The sequence below is a fragment of the Thermobia domestica genome, chromosome 17 (assembly GCF_964235325.1).
Source record: "Thermobia domestica chromosome 17, izTheDome1.hap1.1, whole genome shotgun sequence".
NCBI classification, from domain to species: Eukaryota; Metazoa; Arthropoda; class Insecta; order Zygentoma; family Lepismatidae; genus Thermobia; species Thermobia domestica.
In genome coordinates this window covers 121,434,141-121,459,145 of record NC_137470.1, presented here as the reverse complement: position 1 = coordinate 121,459,145, position 25,005 = coordinate 121,434,141, and the positions used below count along the sequence as shown (strand labels likewise).

At 36.6% G+C, this 25,005-nt stretch overlaps 1 long non-coding RNA gene across 1 annotated transcript; it reads left to right on the top strand.

The window, feature by feature from the left end:
* LOC145674675 (uncharacterized) lies at positions 1-24,575 on the top strand. The gene is made up of 3 exons (XR_014129013.1): positions 1-201; positions 5,394-5,562; positions 23,786-24,575. It is a non-coding gene; the product is annotated as an uncharacterized LOC145674675 (long non-coding RNA).
* Positions 24,576-25,005: the final 430 nt, after the last annotated feature.

Genomic DNA, 25,005 nt, shown 5'->3' with positions numbered 1-25,005 from the left:
AGCTCATTTCTAGTCAGCTACTAGGCCTACTCACTAGCTCATCTAAAAGAGTCGGTTCATTCGCGAGTGACACCACCAAAATCGTATCATCTAGTATTCATTTTAGTTGGTGCAGTCATAGATAGAAGTATAAAAAGCAAGTGCTGTGTTATTTTTTTTTTCAGAATGGTGGGAGACAGGCTTTATTTTGTTCTTCTAACGGTAAGTTACATTTACTTGATTATTTTTGTCATGCTATTGAAAAGAAGAGGAATAAAAGAAAACAAAAGCGATCAAGTAGTCCGTGAGAAATAAACAAAAGGTAAATTTGCCATATCACTATCAGTTCTGGCAAAAGGGCTTATAATTGCAAATAAACATCTAAGAACTTTGATACATTTGTTACATTTTTTTGTCTTGTATTTTTTGTATACAAAATTTATAATCAAGTAAGCAAATATTTACTTCCCCTTCAGATAGTCAGTAATACCGTCAATGACCTTAATACACTTAAAATAGAATGTACTAATCGCAATGTGTTACCCCCTCAAAAAAATAGAGATAAAAAAATTGCATTTACTTTGTTTTAATGAAATGAAACTAAACAATGCTGAGTGGAAAATCAAAAGTTTCAAAATGATAATAATAATAATAATAATAATAATAATAATAATAATAATAATAATAATAATGATAATAATAATAATAATAATAATAATAATAATAATAATAATAATAATAATAATAATAATAATAATAATAATAATAATCTATATAAATATAAAATGAAAGTGACAATGTTTGTGACTTCAAACTTCTTGAACAACCCTTCCGATCTCGACCAAACTTTCAACATAGATGAAGTTCAGGCCTTGTACATGGGATCCTGCAGCGGGGGGCCAGATGGAGCAATTGCCCTCCCCTGGATTTTCGAAAGTGGTTCGGTTATTCGAAATACATGTGAAAACGTATTAAGTTTGCTTACTCCACCATTACAGTATTTAATATGTTTACTGCCGTTAATAAACGATGCAATGCGCATCAATAATAATTGTGTTACGGGGGGTGCGGTGGCTCAGTGGTAGAGCGTTCACCTCCGGTGCTTGGGATCCCTTGTTCGATCCCAGCTCGCACCGTGTGAACTTTGTGGTGGACAAACACCGTGTGCGTGGGTTTTCTCGGGATTCTCCCGTTTCCTCCCATTTTCTTGATTCCACCATTTCATTCATTTCTCATCATCACCGTCTCTTTTAGCCTAACCGGCATAACCATGGGACGTGAAACTTAAAGATTTCATTTTATTTCAATAATAATTGTGTTACATGAAGTCTCGTGTGTATCAATGTATATATATGTTTGCGACTTCCATTGTTTGTCAGTCTTTTGCACTCCTTGGAAAATGTCCTGCCGGCGTTTCTGGTCTAGGATGCTTTTCCTTTTTTCTTATTTCACTTTGACGGTACAACGCAAGGCTGGGGAGGGGATAGATATATAAAAATAAATAAAAATGGCAGTGACTACGTTTGTGATTTAATACATTTTTGAACCACCCAACCGATCTCGATCAAATTTTCAACATAAATGGGGTTTAAGCCTGATTTTTTTAAATTTCAGTTTGACGAGGGAACTTAGGGGTGAGGAGGGGAAATATATACAATGATCGTGAATGGCCGATATTATTGTCGAATGCATAGCTTTGGGGGTTGCTGAGACTGACAGTGACACTTCCGACGCTGCTTAAATTCAAATTCACCCCATTATGTTTAAATGAAACGTACTCTTCCCGTGCGAACAACGGGTATTCAGTTAGTAATAATAATAAAATTGTGATGTTTTCTGATCTGAATATCTGAAACGCAAACAAAAGTAAAACTCGACAATAGGAGGGTCGAAAACAGTGTTTTCTGGAATTAATTAAATTAAGATCTACAACAAAGAATACATAAAATATATCGTGGATTGATGTGCAGTAAAATTTCTAATTTGACATTCCACGTTTCTGATCTTCAGAGCAAAGAAGACGAATAATTAATGAAAGTAAAATTTACGGAATAATTAGTGTAATTAGAATGTGGGAGGAAAGATAGAACATCCCGCAAAAAACATAAACATGTTGTCCACAAGAAACTAGTGTGGCCGAGTATCAAACCACAAATTCCTCACACCAAGCTTTACCGCCCTCCCCCCAATATTTCGTGTGAGTTATTGAAATGAAGTGAAATCTTTGAGTTTTACGTCCCACGGTTATGCCGGTTAAGCTAAAGAAGACGGTGATGATTAATAATGAATGAATTGGTGGAATGAGGAAAGTGGGAGGAAACGGGAGATCTCCGAGAAAACCCACGCACACGGTGTTTGTCCACCACAAAGTTCACCTGGCGGGGACTGAGATCGAACCCGGGACTCCAAGCACCAGAGGTGAACGCTGTACCACTGATCCACCGCGGCTCATGTGTGAGTTATTGTATTGCGCGGAGAAAATACGTAAATATTGCAAAGAACTAATGAAAAACTAATGGAAGCGTTGGAAATGTAGAGAGGGGCATGGTGCTCAGTGGTTCAGTGTTTTCCTCTGATGTGTAGGATCCTGGTTCGATCCTTGACCAAATAAGTTTGTGGTGGATAACATCGTACCTGTGAGTTTTAGCGGGGTACTCCTGTTTCCTCCTTCTTTTCATTCCACCAATTCTTCCATCATCATTTACTTGCCTTAATCATCATCTCCGTTAGCCTAAAGGGCATAATCGTCGTACGTTAAACTCAAAGATTTCGTTTCCATTTTGTAATGTAGAGAAGAATATAGAAAATCATCTGAACGGGATGGAAAGCCATTGGGCACGTACTAGTAAATTTGAGCAAGCGAGAACTACAAGGGAGGTTCACAACAGATAAATTAAATGGTTCAAAGAAGAAATTGTCTTATTTTGCTGATGAACAGTTACAACAACATATTCCCACGTGTAGTTTCAAAGAAATATGTCGCGTCCCTAGTCCGATTCCAGCTCTAGAGAAAACTTTATCTGGTAATCGTTAGGGATACGCACGAGACGAGTCGAGACACCGCTCTTCCAATAGAAAAATATATATTTTTTGAGTCGAGACATCACTTTTACAGCACATTTTCGAGTCGAGACAGCCATAAATGTTGTCTCGTGCGCATCCCTAGTAATCGTATGCGCAAACATTCATGGCTACCTCTGTAAATATTTCTCTACACTGATGGTAAAACTTGCTACGTTCCTTGCTAGGGGTGCCAAGGTAGGTAATTCTTCAAATTTATCGTTATCCATGAGATAAATCCAAATAAAACCTAAACCATTATGACAACCATATTGTATTTTGAGCCCGCCAAGTATTTCGAACAGGTTGTCTTACGTTTAGCAATGCAATGCGGGAGGATGTTGTGAACCCAAACATTATGAACGCCCTGCAGGCCAATATGGCTAGAAATTATGTGGCTGATAGTGAACTGCATTATATTTAATTTCTGGTCCAGTCACTTTCAGGTCATGAGTTCTACTGGTCTGTCAGCCAAGGAATTCCACAAAACACCTCAGATGACAATTTCGTTGATATTTTCGAACGAACGCCTTTTGATCTTAAATGTTTCTGAGTGGGCCTTATTTGTGTGTATCTGGCTATAATGTATTTACCAGTGGTGAATGTGATGATTAAACATTTGTACGACCCTGTTTGCTATTCGATCGTACGAACAATGTTCATAGAATATATCCATTTATCACCAACATAACACTCCCGCATCTGCGAGTTAAGGCATCATACTGATTTTGACACCGATTTCATATTTCTAGAGCAACTATACAGGTGTCAACAGCGTTACAAAACCAGTGAGATATAAAAAAAATACCCTTTTGTATTCATGGCTATAATGAATAAACCTGCACCCTGTTGCTACAACTAAAACAAACATTCAATAATAAAATAATTTTCCATTTTTAATGTATTTCACAAATATATTCTTAATAAGTGAAAAACTTGATTATTTTTTTTTTTTACTTTCTAACACGTCAGTAGAAAGTTCAGGAGCTGGGTTAGGCATTAGTACATAGCCTAATAGGTGTTGAATATAATAACTTAAAATTATACATTGACATTTTGTTTAAATCCAACGTAAAGTGTTAAATTTTATTATATATTTAATAGTAATTAAATAGTTTATTGACATTAAGCAGTATCCTCTGTTACCTCTTCACGTTCCACTTGAACGGCTAAAATATTTATTTATTTACTTTTAATGACTTTGCCATAGATACTTGAGATAGTTTTCACGTTATAATGATAAAATAAAAGTTTACTTTAAATAAAGTAAAAGTGTCTATTTAAATATGTCCGTATGCTTAGTTTTGAATTTGTATGGTCGATTTTAGATACACAATATACGAATGCACAACTTTTTGTTTACTAGTGTACTTGGTTTGTTTTATTGTTACACATAGGACGTAAGCTATAATGGGTCAAAGTAACTATAATTTTAAAGTTTTGAAAGTGACTAAACTTGAGCTGGTAATAGTTACAGTAGAGTTCGGAAAACTCGGCTTGATGTGGACCGAAGGGTGGCCGAGTTTATGAAAATACCGGGTTACCGGGAGTGGGGCTTAAAAAGGATAAAATATGAGGCTTTCTTCAGAAAATACAGTACTGTACTGGTGTGTATTGGTTGCTTTAGAACACAATAGAGAATAAACTGTCCAATTACCCTTAAACAAAGGAAAATGACAATTTATGAAGGCATAGAGTCTTCACTACAGATGAAAATGATAATGAATGAGGACACACGCACATAGGCAATGACCTTGATCGAGTCTGCGCGCGAGATTTTTACGCCCTGTTCGGGTGTGGCCGAGTTATCCGAACTGCCCGGTTATCGAGTACCGAGTTTTAGGGACTCCACTCTATCAGAAAATTTGAAAATCGTAAAACAAATACGTACGTTACATTCTCATCTTCTTTGTCTATACAAGATACCAAACTCCGTCGTGGCTCCTTGATTAGCATAAGCGTTTTGGCTGTAGAAAACGCCTGTTCAGTTCGCAGTGGGAACATATGTAGTTGGAATTCCACTTTAAGATGTTAATCGACGTCTCATATAGCCCCGGTGCTGAAACTCTAATGTTCAGTTGAGGAAAATAAGGGTGCTCGCAAAGACAAATTTGCAACAGTTTAGCCCCCAAAATAACTTTTTCAATACTTGTTATTTTCAATTTTGAGGAAAATTGGTGAATGAGTCAATTTAGAACTGATACTTGATTTGCTTGCTGATGTAACAATAAATTCGAGCGCATTACTATTAATGAGAATAATTATCGAATCCTTGAAACTATGCTACGATAACTATAATAAAGGTAATAAAGATTTATCTATGTTTTATTTATTTGATTATTTATTTATTGCAGATATTTTTTACTGGTTGCTTTTTAACCCAATGGTACTTCATATTCAATGATGTCACTTGGAAGCAAGTATTTCCGCCATGTTTGGCCCTTCTTTTTCTATTGCACTACGTATTCATTTGTATGAAGACTCCCGATGCAATGAAGCAATAATAGTCACCGTTCCACACAGGTAACAAATGACCATTTTAAGTATTGGTAGACTTTTTAAATCTTTAGCAGCTATTTTATTGAAGTTATTCTTAGAAGTGAATGATATTCATCCTAGAATCTAATATGTACTCTATACGTGTTGACTGGGGTAGGTAAACAGCAAAATTTCATTTTTATTCTTAGTGTGTTTGTACACGATACTGATAAGATCGGCGAAAGCCCCTATGATATCGTTGTCGGTGTCGGCGTAATTTGCACACGTCGCCGATAATGTCGGTGGAAGCCCCGACAATATCGTTTCCGGTGATGAGCAAAGTAGTCGACACACACAATATATTCTGCACTGTGTTTCTAAAAATTTTCTTCATATATGAAAATAAATAAAAGTAATAATAATCGGGAAAATTATAAAAAAAAGAACTACAAAAACTGTCCTGAAGAGGGTGGAGTACGGTACAAAACTTAGAAAAAATAGGTCTATGCCTAAACATGTTTAGATTTAACAGTGCCGTTTTAAATAGGTTTCGTAAACATATTTTCGTTTCGATGAGAATTGATCCTGCGGTACATTGCAAACTATACTAGTTTTAATTTTTGTTGAAACACTGTTACATATCATATGTATGCATGTCTATTATTTTGTTTTCCATGCAATTAACACTAATGTCATAATAGATTAAATTATAAGATTCAAATTAGTAATTTTGTTTTACATTGCTCCGTATATATCTGTCGTTTCTCGTTTCTTTTTGTCCATGACCTCAAAATCCTCGGCAAGGCTTGAATGAACTTCTCGCGTTGCTTTTTGCTTTTCAATTCTGTCCTTGAAAGGTCTGTTATCTTATCGCATATGTAAAGTCTACATTCCACAAGTTCAGTAACGGTTGAAATATCGTATGGAAATATTCTTGCATCTCTAAAATTCTAAGCAAAATTAGAAAGGTAAGAATGTAATAATGCACAACTTTTTCATCCAGTCAACGTAGGTAAACTGCAGAACTCTATCAGTAGGTCGTTCCCGGTACAAAGGGGAGAGTGAAAACATGGATACATAGCTTTAGTCTGAGCAGTGCCGGGTTCGATTCCCGGTGGGGGCATTCGGTCGGAAAAGTGTAGAATGCTTTTTCGGGCCAGCCACCCTGAATGAGGTTTTCCTGGGTTTGCCTCATTCATACCAGGCAAATGCCGGGGTGGTACCTAACTTATAGGTCCCAGGTCGCTTCCTTCCTTCTCCAGTCCTTTCTTCTTTTCCTTTCCCCGGATAGTGTGCTCGCCGAAGGATGTCATCCCTCAAACATGACGGGCTAAATGGCCTTAGTTGTCGACAGCTCAGAAATCTAATTCCTAAATCCCCCCATAGCTTTGGTCTTTGTTTTCAATTGCCATTCCAGAAATTCTTTTAAAAAATGGGGGAGGGGATAATTTTGGAAGTGAGAGAAAAGATCTGCAACAAGTGAAGCATGGAGTCGCATCCCTGTTGTTGAGATCACAATCAAGAAAATGTCAAATGATTCACTTGTCCTTGGGAGCTTTGCAAAGAGTGTATGATTGTGCTGGTTTTGTTTCAAAATAATAATAATTCTACTTTAAGTTGTCAACAAATATTCTATTCGATCATTGATTATTGAGTGGGACCGGGAAAAGTGATCTGCACACAATTCTGATGAAAATAAGAGCAAGTAATAATAATCAGGATTTTTTTTCCATATGCTTATGTTCACAGTGCATCAAACATTGAAAATTACGCTTAAATTAATTTTCAGAATGTAATAAAAGTTTTAATGCATTAATAGATTAAAAAGATACAATCAAAGAGAGAGAGAGAGAGAGAGAGAGAGAGAGAGAGAGAGAGAGAGAGAACTAAAATAAAAAGGGAGTAGACAATCAAGGGAAATTGGCTATCTAAAATTCTAAATTTCCCAATATTCTATTTGATAATAGCTATTTAGAGGAAAACCAGTACTCTTCACATTTCCCACATTTTATACTTTATTTAATACTAGGAATTAGCTACTCCAAAACAGAGACTATAATAAAAATAATAAGCTGCTCCGAAGTTGTTTGTAGAACAAGATGAATAATAATAATATTAATAATAATAATAATAATAATAATAATAATAATAATAATAATAATAATAATAATAATAATAATAGAAAAAAATAGAAACAAACAAAATTCCAAAGACAAGAAACGCAGCGTCTTGTCACTCACTCTTTTCACCTAAACCATTGGCCGGCCGACATTATCGGCCGCATCTGCATCCAATCATAAGAAAACATTGCTCCCGACAAAACCGGTGTCGGCGATATCGCAGGTAATATCGGGGGCTTGGCCGACAGCATCTTCGTGTCGGAGGATCGGCCGATAATGTCGGTGGCGTGTGCAAGCTACGATTTGAGTACATTGAAGTCGATTCCACCGCCGACATTATCATCGCTTCCACCGATATTATCGTTGCCGTGTGCCATTTTGGGGGACCAGGTTCTATCCATGGCCCAAATATTGTTCCCTGATGGTGATGGCATCTACCAATATGATTTGGCACCCTGTCACACTGCAGAAACGGTGAAATCATGGTTTGAGGAGCATGACAAGGAGCTATCACACCTCCCCTGGGTCCCACAATCACCAGATCTGAACATCATTGAGCCATCGTGGTCTGAGTTAGAAAGGCGTGTTCGGTCTCATTATCCTTCACCAGCATCCCTTAAGGAACTGGAGCATGTTTTGAAGGAACAATGGTACAAAATTCCAGACGTTACGATTCTGGAGCTGTATACGTCCATTCCACTTCGGATCCAAGCTGTTTTGGACGCAAAAGGAGGCCCCACACCATACTAGGTATGGTTTTCACACTTTTGCAAACGTTTTAGAGTTTTTGTTCAACCCCATATATATATATATATATATATATATATATATATATATATATATATATATATATATATATATATATATAGGGTGGGCCGAAAAAACTTTTTTTTCGAATTTCGATTGGCCTAGTTGCAGAAAAGTTGCCTCATTTTAGTCGTAGTCAACACACAAAATTTGGACTTTATTGGTGAACCCCTTCCTTTGCCTCATTGGACTTAAATATTTTTATAGCTGTGGTTTTGCAACCCGCAGGACACTACGAAGAAAATTGTGCTGCACAGCTATTTTTATTTTGAATTTCGATTGGCTGGGTTGCGAAAAAGTTGCCTCGTGTTAGTGGTAGTCAACACGCAAAATTTTGATTTTTTTTTTTTTTTATCATCCCCTTGGGACTTGAATATTTTTATAGCTGCGGCTATGCAATCCGCAGGACACTACGATGAAAATTGTGCTGCACAGCTATAGCCTTTGGTTATTTTTCACACTGAAGCATTCTGAAGCTGAAAATAAAACGCAAGATAAAAATGATATGCAATATTGTTCCTATGTGGTTAAAAATTATAATCAATTAGATGAAGAAATTGCATTGATGTTTTCAAACCACATTATGAATAAAGGTCATGTAAAATTGTTGATAAACCTTCCCTTATAGCTTTTAGCTCGTCTTGGCAAATACACTCCGAAACTCCCCAGAACCCACCACGAGGAGGTGGCTGCAAATCGAGTTCCACCCCTCCCCCCACCCACTTGCTTCCGTCTTTTGACTCATTTACATTTGATAGTCCTGCCGGGAGTCCAACTTTTGCATGCTTTCTTCGAGACTCTAATTTTTCCATGATAGTCATCTCTTCTATCCGCTCCACACAGTATCACGGACACTTCTGTAACTAGTTTTATCATCCTCTCCACCGCTTGCGAATGGCACGGAAAACATCTAATTTCCTCAGAAGTTGTAACCACCGTTCTAATATTTTCTTCTATCTAGCTCAAAGAAAATTCTCTTGTCAGGCTTGGTGACGTCCGTTGAGAACCAGTCAGTGATATCATGACATTTACTTGCGTCTAAGTTTACTTATGGCACAACAAATTCACGTAGGCTTGATCTCTTCCTGTGTCGATATTTTTTTATTCTTCTCCATCCTAAAACTTGGATGTCCTGGCTCCTGTCCGTGATCATTGGAAACAACAAGTTTTACGGATGTTCAAAGTAAGTGTTGTAGCTAATCATAATATACAGGATTCTTCTTAATTCTTCTGGAAGAAAGGATGCAGGTCGAGTGAGTATTCACAAGTGTCGCGTCCCATTGGTGAGAGAGAGAAGAATTTCGCTTTATTTCAAACCAAACTTGTGCAAATACTTTGCTGACATACTGTGCAAGCCAACGAAGTGCTTTTCGGGCTCCGGTGCTAATCGGAGAATTCTGGAAGCTGTCGTCAACCATTGGGACATGACAATTGGTCCTGGCATTTCCTTCAGAGGGTCTGGCGGACACAAACTTCTAAAATGGCTCTGCAAATATCCAAAAGGTATTGCTGATCGTTACTCAAATCTTTTAACACCATATTGTCACGTCAGGCCGGTACCGAAAGACACAGGCTGCTGGACTGTGTATAAAATTACAATGTTACCGACTTCTTATAAAAAATGTTTTACGTATTATTATTATTATTATTATTATTATTATTATTATTATAGTCGTGTACAATGTTGTAGGTAAATATACAGTGTGAGTCAAAAGTCCTTGGACACCTGTATAAGTTTAAAACTCGACGGGAAAATTAAAAAGTGATGATAGGAACAGAGGTTTGATGAGGGGCCGCAACTTTTGGAGTGTATGTCATTCATGACCGCCATCTTGAAATCCGCCATTTTGGATTCAAGTCAATTCTTTTAAATGGGAAGGGGGTGTACGACACATCAAATAACACTAGCTTGAACTCAGGAATTTAGTGGTGTAATTTGTTTTTTTTTTCTATCTTGTACAATTTAGAAGTTATCAATGTCCAAATGTGGGAAATTACTTTGATACTGAATGCTACAACACATGTTCTACGTGTTGTCCATCTCGTGCAATGCACAACTGTAGTTGCCGCAACCACTCTGACTGCACACGGAGGAGAATGTCTCCCGAAATTTGGCCACAGGCTTGTTGGATGCTTCCCTCCAGGTGTCTCAAATCACGGATTGTCTCAGCATACACTATCTGCTTAAGATGGCCCCATACATAAAAACCAAGGGGCGTTAAGTCAGGGGATCCGGGCGGCTACTCCACGGGACCACGGCGACCAATCCACTTCCCTGGCAGTTGTTCACCCAACCATTCACGGACACCAAGTCCATAGTGTGGAGGGGCTCCATCGTGCTGAAAATAAGATGGGAAAATGCTGTCAGTGTTCAGTGTGGCAGGGAACACAAGGTCCTGCAGCAGCATCAGGTACTGTGGTGCATTTAAGGTGTTGTAAATGAAAATAGCCCAACGACGCGGGTTTCCCATATACTATATCACACCGTCTCCTTCGCTGGACTATGTTCTCGACTCGAGTCAACCCAGTTCGGATTTGCGTCACACCAGTATCGACAATTATGTCGATTAACCTTCCCGTTCAAAGTGAAATACGCCTAGTCGCTGAACAGTATGCCCTTGGCAAACGCAGGATCCAGTTCGTGTTGTTCAGTAGCCCACATGCGGAACTCCAACCGGCGATCAGGGTCATCCTCGTTCAGTTTATGTTACATGTGCAGCTTGTAAGGATGCCACTGATTGGCGTGCAATATCCGAACAACGGAGGATTGGCTTATTGCACATGCTAGGGACACACGACGGGTACTTCGTTTAGGAGTTTTGACAAACGACGCAACAACCGCCGTTGCAGTTTCCTCATTGGCGGCAGCCTTTGGTCGCCCACTACGTGCCCTATCTTGAACAGAGCCCGTCTCCCGGAATTTGGTGATCACGTGAGCCCCCGTGCTGTGCGATACCGGTTCTCTGTCTGGGTGCTATCTGTTGTAATCAGCTGCTATTGTTTGGTAGCTGCGTTCTCCTTATATAAGGATGATTTCGATCTTCTGTTCACGTGTCAGGCCCATTTTAGATCACCTGGAACAAAGAGAGAACTGGGTCAGTATCAAGGTAATTTCCCACATTTGAACATTAATAACTTCTAAACTGTACAAGATAGAAGAAAAACAAATTACACCACTAAATTCCTGAGCTCAAGCTAGTATTATTTCATGTTTCATACACCCCCTTCCAATTAAAAAAATGACTTGAATCCAAAATGGCGGATATTAAGATGGCGGCCATGAATGACATACACTCCAAAAGTTGTGGCCCCTCATCAAACCTCTGTTCCCATCATCACTTTTTACTTTCCCCGTCGATTTTCAAACTTACGCAGGTGTCTAAGGACTTTTGACTCACACTGTATTTTCTATTATTGCACAGCTGATTTCAAAATTACTTGATATCAGATTACTTGATTAACATTCTCTTTATAATATCAACGGGTCTAAAGGAAATGTAAGGTTGACAGCATATTTTTCACTCTATATATGAACATCATAAATTGAAACATAAAAATACAATTTTTCGTCTAATTGATTATAATTTTTAACCACATAGGAACAATATCGCATCTTATTTTTATCTTGCGTTTTATTTTCAGTCTCAATATGCTCCAGCGTGAAAAATAACCAAAGGTTAAAGCTGTGCGGCAGAATTTTTTTTGTAGTGTCCTGCAGATTGCATAGCCGTAGCTATAAAAATATTCAAGTCCCATGAGGCAAAGGAAGGGGATGATAAAAAAATCAAATTTTTTTATGTTTAGTACCACTAACACGAGGCAACTTTACCGCACCCCGGCCAATCAAAATTCGAAAAAAAGATTTTTTCGGGCTCACCCTAATATATATATATATATATATATATATATATATATATATATATATATATATATATATATATATATATATATATATATATATATATATAGAGAGAGAGAGAGAGAGAGAGAGAGATAGATTCCTTTACACGATATAGTTTGAATAAATGAGCGATTCGTAATTTACATGAGATTCTAAGGTTACATTTTCATTGAAAATAAATTAATATCGAGATCATTATTGGATGAGAAGATCCAATATATTTCAGGCAAAAATTTTCTTGTAGGCCTTATATCTCGAGAACTACATACAGTGTAGCCAAACCAAAACTACCAATTTACTCAGTATGATGTGCTTATTCCGTAAAAAAAAAAAAACAAAAAAAAACGAACGAAAACTTGATTTAAGGACCATTCAAAATTTTGTGCACCCTGATCCAAAAAAATTCATTATATTTCATAGAATCAAACATTTTCTTGTACGTTCCATATTTTGAGAACAACAAAATTAACAATTTTCTCAGTATGATATGTTTATTCCGTAAAAAATACGAAAACTCAATTTAGGGGCATTTCAAAAATTTTCTGGCCCCTGATCCAAAAAAGTCAATATATTTCATTCAATCATTTTCTTGTACGCTTTATTTCTGGAGAACTACACATAGTGTAGCCAAACCCAAACTATCAACTAACTCAGTATGATGTGTTTATTTCGCAAAAAAAAAAAAAAAATGAAAACTCGATTTAGGAGCATTTCAAAAATGTTGTGCCCCCTGATCCAAATACTTCAACATAGGCCCTATCTCGTACAATCAAACAATTTCTTTTACGACCCATATTTTGAGAGCTACATACACTGTAGTCAAACAAAAACTAACAATTTATTCAGTATGATGTGCTTATTCAGAAAAAAAATAAAAACTCGATTTACGGACCGTTCAAAAATTTTGGGTCCCGTGATCCAAAAAGTTCAATATATTTCATAGAATCAAACATTTTCTTGTACGCTCCATATTTTGAGAACAACAAAATTAACAATTTTCTTAGTATATGATGTTTATTCCGTAAAAAATATGAAAACTCAATTTAGGGGCATTTCAAAAATTTTCTGGCCCCTGATCCAAAAAAGTCAATATATTTCATTCAATCAAACATTTTTTTGTACGCCTTATATCTGGAGAACTACATATAGTGTAGCCAAACCCAAACTATCAATTAACTCAGTATGATGTGTTTATTTCGCAAAAAAAAAAAAAAAAAAAAAAATGAAAACTCGATTTAGGAGCATTTCAAAAATTTTGTGCCTCCTGATCCAAATACTTCAACATAGGCCCTATCTCGTACAATCAAACAATTTATTTTACGCCCCATATTTTGAGAGCTACATACACTGTAGTCAAACAAAAACTAACAATTTATTCAGTATGATGTGCTTATTCAGAAAAAAAATAAAAACTCGATTTACGGACCGTTCAAAAATTTTGAGTCCCGTGATCCAAAAAGTTCAATATATTTCATACAATCAAACATTTTTTTGTATGCCCCATATTTTGAGAACTACATAAAGTGTAGCGTAACCGAAACTAATAATTTACTCAGTATAATGTGCTTATTCCGTAAAAAATATGAAAATTTGATTTATGTGCCGTTCAAAAATGTTGTGGCCCCTGATGCAAAAAAAATCAATATATTTCATTCAATCAAACATTTTTTTGTACGCATTATATCTGGAGAACTACATATAGTGTAGCCAAACCCAAACTATCACTTAACTAAGTATGATGTGCTTGTTCCGTAAAAAAATACGGAAAACCAGTTTAGAAGCCGTTCCAAACTTTTGTGGCCCCTGATCCAAAAACTTACTATTGGCCAAGGTCGCAAGATAATTCCTAAAATTCTTGGGCAAGATCGCAATCTTTTGATCCATTTTTTTGATTATTCCTAATATTCTTGTTAATAATACGCATCAAACAAATCTATAAATTCATTTTTCTTTTACTCCAGTGATTTACTACTTTAGTAAAATCAAGAATACGGTGAAAACGTTTTACAATATACAATAATTCATTAAAATACTCATGGAACTCGGATATATTCATCTTTGTGATCAAGTGGCCAAGCCATTTGGTTGCGATTGAACTTGTGTTTAGCGTCCCTATCAGTACTGATGCTATATGAGACTTGGTTTTGTGGCTTGAGATGTTATCTGAACCGCATGAGCTACGAAGAATCGATCGGGTCTCCCGCATAAGAGACTCATATGATAACATTATTGTGACCAGAAAGCTCTGCGTTTGGTTATAACTTCGATCCATGGTGGAATGCTTCCCTCTAGTACAGAACTGCACAAGGGCGCCGATCCTGGGGGGCCCAGGACCCCAAAGCTCATGTGAGTCCTCCGCATTTTATTTATTAATATATAATATTTGGCATAATTTGAATTCAAATTCTCTTAAAATCCTCACATATGCCTTCTGTATCTGAATACGCCCCAAATGTTATAGAGAAATCGGTGCTCTTGCCCGCTTAGTGTTGGATTTTACTGTAGCAAGTGGTTCCATCTTGAATAGCATTGGAGTTGAAAAAAGTTTATGTGGTTAAAACTACATATACCAAAGATGCACTTTGATGCATATTTCTTAGTGTGTAATATTTTATGCAGTACGATTAACGCATATTAGATATATTTTACTTATATATGTTATATTTTGAAAAAAAAAAAAAAAACTTTGGTGCGAGCGGTTCCAGGTTTGATTCCCGGTGGGAACACTCGGTCTAGAAAATGTAACAACTTTTTTAGGTTAGCCATCCTGAGTGAATTTCCCTGGGTTTTCCTCATGCACACCAGGCGAATGCCGGGATGGTACCTAATATATAGGTCCCAGGCCCCTTCCTTCCTTCTCTTTCCTCGGATAGTGTGATCGCCATCCCTCATACGTGACGGGCTAACATGACCTTAGATGCTGAAAGCCCAGATATCTAAATTTTAATCCTAGTCCTAGTGACGGTCTAACATGGCCATAGATGCCGAAAGCCCAGCAATATAAATCTGAATCCTTCTTAATTTTACCTAGATCAATTGGAGTGAAATAGAAAATAACTGCAAAGCTTAAACTGTAGCATATCGATGCATCATATTATGGTTTCAATCACCTTGTGACATCGTGTGAATATTAAAAATTGCACTAAGTGCTCTAATTAGTATTAAACAAGGATCGTTGAATTTAACATATTTATTCCTTTCTGCAGCTATGCATTTAACTTACGGCCTTCCCTACGCTTGGTGTAATCTAATAGCTTAATGTGGCTATTGTCCTTAATATTCTGTTTGATAAGTTCTCAACTGTATTGAAGCTTCCTCAGGAATTATAGGCCTTCCCCTCCTCATACAGGATTAAAATGATATGAACTTTGTGTTTTAAGGAAATTGAACAAGGTATCTGTAGTTGAGCAACGACAATATCCTTGATTTTACATACTAAAATATTTTCCCAGAAAATAGTTTTCCGATTTCCTGTATAAATATACGCCTATGTGTAATTAATGCGTAGAACGGTGTACCTATCATTTTCTCTTTTATATCTTTCTGTATAGCGATAAGCGAGGGAAGAAAGTGAGATTTTCTTCCTCCAAACAAACATCACACATAACAAAGAACGTCATACAAGCGCGCTTCTGTCATACAACACTGTGGTTGACAGGGAAAAGCGGTTGCAGCACCAATTGTACCTCTAGTAGTTACTTCAGTGACTCAATAGTTATATGCATTCATATGCAATATTTTTCATCCCTTTTACTTCGTTTTTTTTTTTTTTAGTACAAGCATATAAGTTATGTGCAAATAGAAGATAGCACCCACATTAGATAAGCATTATCTGTGGATGCAAATAGAAAACATAAATAAAAGTGATTGTTCAGGGTTTTTCCATTTTCAGTTTTTCCTTCTTTCTTTTCTTCTTCTTCGTCTTCTTTTTTGTTTTTAAGAAATATTTACTCAGCTCATACTTAACCGAATGATCTGTGTAGGCTACAAGATTTCAATGTCTGTTTTTATCCAGGATTGCCAATTTTCCTTACGAAAAAATCAGTACGGGACAATCAGTGTTAGAGACCCTACCCCCCTCCTCATATCTCCGAATCCCTGTCTTTTCGTTCTAAAATGAAGCGAAATCTTTGATTTTTACGAAAGACAGGTATGCCGGGTAGGCTAAAGGGGACGGTAAAGATGAGAAATGAATGAAATGATGGCATGAAGAAAGTGGGAAGAAACAGAAGAACCCCGAGAAAACCCACTAGCACGGTTTTTGTCCACCACAAGGTCCACACGGCGCGAGCTGGGATCGAACCAGGGACCCCAAGCACCGGAGGTGAACGCTTTACCACTCAGCCACCGCGCCCCCTTCTTTGCGTTCTAACTACGGGTTTGTTTCAGCATATTTCTTCCTGCATGTTGTTATGTACAAGAGTACAACACAAGTGATTAATGAATTCACTATTATTGTTACACAATTACAAAATATTATCTGTTAGGTTTATCTAGATTAAATGTGTAACACCTTTGGTCATCTTTATACAGGATGTTTAATATAAAAACAAACCAGTGAGTTGTTTCATTTCCGTTCAAGATGTTTATTTATTACGTTTCTCACCAGTGTTTTATTGCTTTCAGTACATACAATACAAACAACAATAATAATGATAATAACCCCAATATACTTGTGGAAACTTAATACCGTACAAAGCAATTGTCTTATTAAGCGCGTGAAGGGACATAATGGGTTTAAAGTACATGCAGAGTAAACTAAATACAGGAAGTTCGTCGGGATCGTAATACTGAAATTATGGATGTTTTACAATATCAAATAATACTTTCAATAAAGTAGATACTTTCAAATATCTAGGATCAATATTAACAAACGAAAACTATACTCACGAAGAAATTAAATGTCGACTGAAATAAGGAAATTCATGTTATTATTATGTTCAAAATCTATTGTCGTCGCGAATTCTGTTGAGGAATTTGAAGCTTAAAATATGTAAAATGATAATCATGCTTGTTCTCCTGTATGATTGCGAAACATGGCCACTTACTCTGAGGATGAAACGTAGACTGAAAGTATTTAAGAACAAGATCCTGAGACGAACATTTGAACCCAAGAAGGATGGGAATGGGGAAATGGCGAAAACTTCATAACGAGGAACTACATAATTTTTTTATCGTTTACCAAACACTGTTAGGATCACCAAATCTAGGAGGATCAGGTGGGCAGGTCATGTAGCCAGAATGAAGGAAAATAGAATACTTTCGAAGTTTTAACTAGAAGTCCAATCGGAAAACAACCATTAGAAAGACTTAGGAGTAGATGGGAGGACAATATTAAGATGGATCTCGCAGAACTAGAAATACAAAGTAGAAACTGGGTCTAGTTGTTTGAGGATGGAAATCAATGGAGAGCTTTTCTGAACGCGGAATTGAACCTCCGGGTTCCACAGGCCATAGAATTAATTTCAGTTTGTACAATAAAAAAATGCTAATTAATGAAAATTAACAATATTTTCTTCAAAGCCTTTCATGAAATGAAAAGGCGTTCAGTACTTAAGAATTATGACATTATAAGGAATGTGTAGTATTATTGTGATCACCCAGAGAAACTTATAAGATTCTGCTGTTAGAATGTCCATCCGTCCATATATCCGTTTCTTCACATGTTAACTCTTGAAAAAATGACCGCATGGACTTTGTGGTGGACAAACACCGTGCACGTGGATTTTCTCGGGGTTCTCCCGTTTCCTCCTACTTTCTTCATTCCACCATTTCACTCATCTCTCATCATCACCGTCTCCTTTAGCCTAACTGGCATAACGTGGGACGTAAAACTTAAAGATTTCATTTTTTTTCTTGAAAACATGAAATTTTCCCAAGGATGTTATAAAATAGAGGATCTACCCTTAGAACAAAAAATTGAAGCCATACGTCACAGTTTCGCCACCCCTACTCTGCCCACTCCGACCAATAGTATCACAATGTTTTGAGCCAACAGTCATGGCGGAAACAAAAGTAGCCATTCAGACGATGGTGGAAACGAGAGTAGCCAATCAGACATGCCGATGCTTGGTTGTTTTTCGGCTTCATTGATTTAACAGGATGAAGATACGTATGGGCAGATCCTCTATTTTATAACATCCTTGAATTTTCCAGTTTAACCTCCCACATTATGCCCGTTAAGCTCAGGAAGGTGATGATTAAAGAAAGTGAATTATGATGGAAGAATTGATGGAATGAGAAAGTACCGCGAGAAAACGCACGCACACGACGTTGTCCACCACAAAATTTAATTGGCCGAGGATCGAACCAGGAACCCAACGGATGAACCAAAGATAAACGCTCTACCACTGAGCCCCCACGTTAACTCTTGAATTGTAACTTTTGATTTTTCCCCATATATATATATATATATATATATATATATATATATATATATATATATATATATATATATATATATATATAGCGAGAGAGAGAGAGAGAGAGAGAGTTGAGTTGATTTTAGTTTAGCGCCCTTTCAGCAGCGAGGCTATATGAGACGTGGACCTACTGATTAACGTGGAATCCGAATCACATGAGTTCCCGCCGGGAATCGAACCCGAGTCTCCCACGCCAAAGGCGCGTACGCTAACCGCTTAACCACGGAGGAGCTCTATATACAGAGAGAGAGAGAGAGCGATAATCTCGGCAGAGTTAACTAACCCATTGAATCCCTGTAGATACAGTACAGAACCTTACGACCATGCTATGCGGAGACCATTAGGCAACAAATAGTGCAAATAAATCATCCATGAACCACATTGGTTGCTAATACCATAATTGTTTTAAAATTGTTGCAATTAACATTTCCCACCCAACACAAGTACATACTGATCATGTGTAAAGAATGTTCCTCGAGATACATTGGAATGTACATGATAGGTACGTGAATAGAGCAATCATGTGAAATACACATGTAAGGAATAAGGTTACTTCCGCCCAAAAGTACGTGCATGACACATACCGAGGAATGTATCTATTATGCGTATATCACATACCGTGTATGTACTTGACACATTTACTTGGCATTGGCATGTGCCAGGAATGTACTAGGCATGTCAGTAATGTTCCTTAGGGCAGTGCTATGCAACTGGGGGTGCGAGTACTAAAACCTTAACGCTTCATTTTTACGTTCGAATTTAGAAGCTTGGACTTTAAAAAAAGCCAAGCAACTAACTCTGAAAATAGATGCCCTCCTCCGGCATCTGTGTGGCAACTTAACTATATATTAAAATACTACAGTAACATTTACGAGCGACCGAGCTCTAACCTATAATCTTAGCATTCAAACCTTTGATTTACGGTTATTTGTGATTTCACGTTTATAACAAAGACAAATATTTTTAAAAGAGTGTAGTTTAAATAAATTACTGAAATAAATATTTTTCACAAAGTTTATCCTTTTAAATTATTGTTCAAAGGCCTTTGCCTTTAGTAAGCCTTCTCCGAAATACATGCAAATGAATTGTGCTGCCATCTTTGGAGCTCTTTTAAAATACACATATATGTTTCTCGACAATGAGATCTCAGAAATTACAGGCTCTAGAAAGATGACGTTTTCACTGATCGATTGCAAATTTCATGTAGATTGTCCAGTTCTAATTGAATATTTAAAAAACATGGGCACTATTTCTTTAGTACATTTTTACGGGTACATTGGAAGTGTTGAACTTTCAAAAAAATAAAATAAAACATCACATCCTAATCATTACACATTCCAACACCACACTGTTGTATATAGCGGTTGTATATGTCTCCGGCATTTGTTTCATAGCCAAATAATAATGGAAAAGGAAGGATAACCATTTCCTGAAGGATGTCTATATTATCAGGCTGAATTTCTTTAAGGAGTTAGTTTATACCTAAACTTACGTCTTCCCGAAAATTTTATTTAACGTCTAGTTTTAACGTACAGGTTTTGAACTAATTCTCTGCTGTGTAACGTCACAATATAACCATCAATGCTAATTTTATGAGGACAATTCTGCCAGTGGGGTTTAGAATGTTACAACCTAGAGAACGCATCAAACGTCAGAAAATTGCAAAATGACACACACAATATATTACAATGTGGCTAAACTCAGAAAGTGGCTATAGAAGTGAAAAGCATATGGCTAAAAAGCCACTATTGGCTCTTTGGAAATTATGTGACTAACGACGTTCTCAAAATGGCCAGATCTCGTCACAAAGTGGCTAAATTGGCAACCCTAGTCGCAATACGAAGCAAACGCACAACCATGCCATGGTACATGGGGTATGTGCCATTCACATTCCTCACATTCCAGTGAAGCATGTAAAAGTACCTTTCAAGTGTCAGAAATTCCTCGAAAGGCACGTACCTAGCGACACGTGCTGTGCATATGAAATGTACATGTTTCAAGTACCAGGTACGTAAACGGTACATATGGAACTTAAATGGCACGTTCCTAGAATGTACCTGGTTGGGTGGGTTGTGTCTCCCAGGGGCGGATCCAGGACCGACTTCTGGTGGGGCGGTGGTTTGTCATACTGCTACTTTCAAGGGTTTTAAGCTTTCAGATGGGTTTTATTTATATATATAAAATAAGAAAGTTTCATCTTCTGCGGGGAGGGTGCGATCGCCCCCCCCCTGGATCCGCCCCTGCGGTCTCCTGTGATCTAATGGTTAGAACGTTGGACTCATCGGAACATAATCTGATGAACTAGAACCCTCCTCTTCCTTCATATTCTACTGCTTTTGTGATACAAAGTACACAAATGTGTCATAAATAGGAGTTCATACTCTCGGCAACAGATGGCATAACGATCGTGGTTTGCTCAATGCTTGGAAAGGCCACGTGCTCTAATGATGTCACAGCAACAGGTAAACTTCGGTCTTCCCCGACCGGAATCATTCGTACGTTTTCATGGCCATTATCACGCAAGAATATTTCTTTTTCCTCTTTTAAAATGGGTTTTTAAGACTTTTGTGGGTCTTGTTTGATGAGTGACGAAAACCTCACGAACTTCCTTAGTTACCTGGTATAATACAAGGGAAAAGGAAATATAAGTAATTTTGAGTAAAGAAAAATGAAACGAAATCTTTGAGTTTTACGTGCCATAGTTATGCCGGTTAGGCTAAAGGAGACGGTGATGATGAGTAATGAATGAAACGGTGGAACGAAGAAAGTGGGAGGAAACGGGAGAACCACGGAAATACCCACGCACACGGTGTTTGTCCACCACAAAGTTCACTTAGCGGGAGCTAGGATCGAACCCGGGACCCCAAGCACCAGAGGTGAACGCTCTACCACTGAGCCACCGCGGCCCTCAATTTTGCGTAAAGACTATCGTTTCTTATGTATTGATGCTTTGTTATGAGAATCGTATACATATGATAATTGACTGAAGCAGCTGGGAACTAGTTTAATATTTTTTATAGTACTAAATCATATTCTAGTGCGAAGGAAATATTATCGCACAATGAAAATATTACAGTTATACTATTTAAGTGAGTACCAAAACTACCAAAAATTTAACTATTTGTACTACCCCTTTGAATAATAGAATATCTATTTTCAAAATTTCGTATTTCTAGGTATTCTGGGGTTTCAGGTTTGCCATTCTGATTGTGAAAAAATCCTCAGCCCACCGTTTGAGAATTTCACAGGCACACTATATTAGTACCCCCTTTAAGCAATAGGCTATCTGTCTACCAAACTTTATCTTCCTACGACTTAAGGATATTGTTTCCTAGATAAAGGACAGTGGAAAAGATCATTAGTTAACTTTTAAATATAAATATTCATCAAAACCTAACCCTAACAAAGTTCATGAAAATAAACTTAATATTATCATTACCCACAGTAGTCCAATGCAATTCGTTTGAGTTGAGTTTATTTTGAGTTTAACGTCCTTTTCAGCAGCGAGACAATATGAGACGGGACCTACTGATTAACGTGGAATCCGAACCACACAACAGGGAATCGAACCCGGATCTCCCGCACCAAAGGCGCGTACGCTAACCGCTTAGCCGCGAAGGAGCTCTATAATTCGTTTATACGTAAAAATTGTGACACGTAAAATATTTTATTCTACACAAATCTGCTAACTGGTCGTAAATTACGAGTGAGTTAAAGATTAAATTCAGCTCCATTTGCACACAGCTGAATTCGCTTTGAGAGAGTACGCTTAAGTTTTGGTTAGCCAATAGTAAACAAAACCACATTTCAAACCTTTTGGCTCGGTTTGACGACAGTTCAATTCGTTTTTTGAACGGTTCTATTCAGTTTGAGAACGGTTCGGTTCGGTTTGGAAACTATTCGATTCGGTTTCGGTTAACTGTTCCAGACCGGTTTAAGTGGCAAACTGAATGCGCGCTTTACGTTTACAGCAATCTTCATCCCTAGTAGAGCCGGCTCTGCCTGTAGTCCAGTTATCTTGGAAGAGAGATCCTGCCCTGGGGAAGAGCATATACTACGACCATTGATGTTGTATGATGGTATTTGCACTTGCTAAGCGCATTGGGCTTAAGTTCTACTCGTGATTCAAAGCCTACGTTAATAGTAGGTCCAATTCTTTACAACCTTGGTCCTACATGATACCCTTTATAATGCAAATCATAAAAACAAACTCAGTCTCTATAAAAATAAGTTCTATTTTCTGAACAGTTGTTAATCTGCTTGCGACAACTCGACCAATTCCTTGTTGTTCATTAAATAGCAGTTAGTTTGACACTTTTTGTTTCTACTACTACTATTGCATTTGTCAATGAAAATACTTCCAACTTTCCAAGTGTATTCTCCAATATGTCTTTTCATTTGTGTACAGTCACGAAATAAAGAATTTTGTCTTGCAAGTGGCAGGAGAGAGAAAATCATTGCCAACTCGGTTCACATGATTTCACTCCATCAAAAGAGCTGCTGCAATCACGTGAGGTCGTCAAGCAGACGGCTCTCTGAAACGTAAACAGTATTTGGTGAATGTAATCTTGGTTTCGATACTAACGTTAATGTTTTCAGATTGAGAAGGAAAAACAGTTCTTGAATTTATTTATGAATAAAATAGGGATACAAGCAAAATAATTCGTAAGTTAAATTTACTAGTTCCAGAACCCAGGGTTAAACAGTTTTGTGATAGGTTTTGTTAGAATTCCGCAAAAAGTCATAAATATAATAGTATTTTCACACCTGCAGTAAATTTGTAAGTGTGTACTTGTAGTTACCTTCCCTACCTAGTACTTTACAAATGTCCTATAATTTATTAGAATAAATTTATATATGAAAAATATTCGGTTATTAAATAAATAGTCGAATAACAAACAATTGTTCGAATACTGAAAACAAATGTTCAGATATTTAAAAATTAGCAAATAATATTCGATTAAATTTAACAGTACTACTGAAGATAATTACTAAAGTGAAAACTTATTGTTTTACAGGTTTTACCAAAGCATGGTTAGAAAAGACATCCAGAAGCAAACTGAAACGTTTGTCCGGAGGATCATCAAGGATTTAGCTCTTACACAGAGTTCGAAAGAGAAATGAAGATATAAATTGTATAAAAGGGTTGACTCGTACATTAAAAAGATAAAGAAACATGTTTCTTGATTGACTAATACGGTTGCAAAACATGTTAAATGCATTATAAATGAAATTTAAGAAATCAAGGGTAAAGATTAATTGAATTAATTTCATAAATTGTAACGTCATTATTTAAACAAACAAGTGTATTGGTTTTTCTGTTTAAAGCTTGAGGACCTAAAGGGCAAAAACTGCCTTATTGTAAGCCTATATTCACAAGCATTAAATTTTTGCCTTAACACATTTCGCCACAAAACGAAAATATGACATGTGTTGCAATCATATTAATTTCTCATGATAACTTTGTTTCATATGCCTTTTGAAAATAGCTATTCTCTGTAGATAACACTTGCAAATATCCAACAGCGTTCAAAAAATATAATTAAAAAAAAGTGTTTTGTCAAACCTTTAATTTGAAGTTTACATAAATATTATAAGACAATCTTGTTTTGTATGCATTGTTATTCTCTTAATTAATATTTGAAAATACCACTAAGTGTTCAAAATTATAAAATAAATAATACATTTGTTCGGTCAATCATGAAATTTGAAATTTATATATTCAATATCTCTCAGACACAAAAATATAACTTTGTTATGAAATGAATAAATAAAAGGCTCAGGTGACAGAATTAAACTTTGTCACTGAAATTTCTTAAACTACATCACGTTATTCTGTAGTTATAATTGAAACTATTTTTTAAGTGAAATACTAACAAAATTATATTTAGTTTTCCGTGGAAATTTCGTATGAAGAAAACGTATCCCCTAAAGCTTGTGAATATTTTCATAAGAAATATTTTACAGAGTATTACAGGTTATGAAAATTAAAGAAAATCGTCTGAGCGGTTTTCGAAAAGGAACTCACTCCCAAGCGTAAATTACCCTCTGTTGGTTATTTCAGAAGAAATGACTTTTCGTGCATTGTAAGATTATTAATGATATATTTATTTTAGAAATGTAGAGAAAATTGACAGAGACATTTTTGGGAAAATCTCCAAGATCAAACTACTCTTGTGGGCATTTCATGACAAATGGATTTTGCTCTATTATAAGTTTATTACTGAAATATTTATTA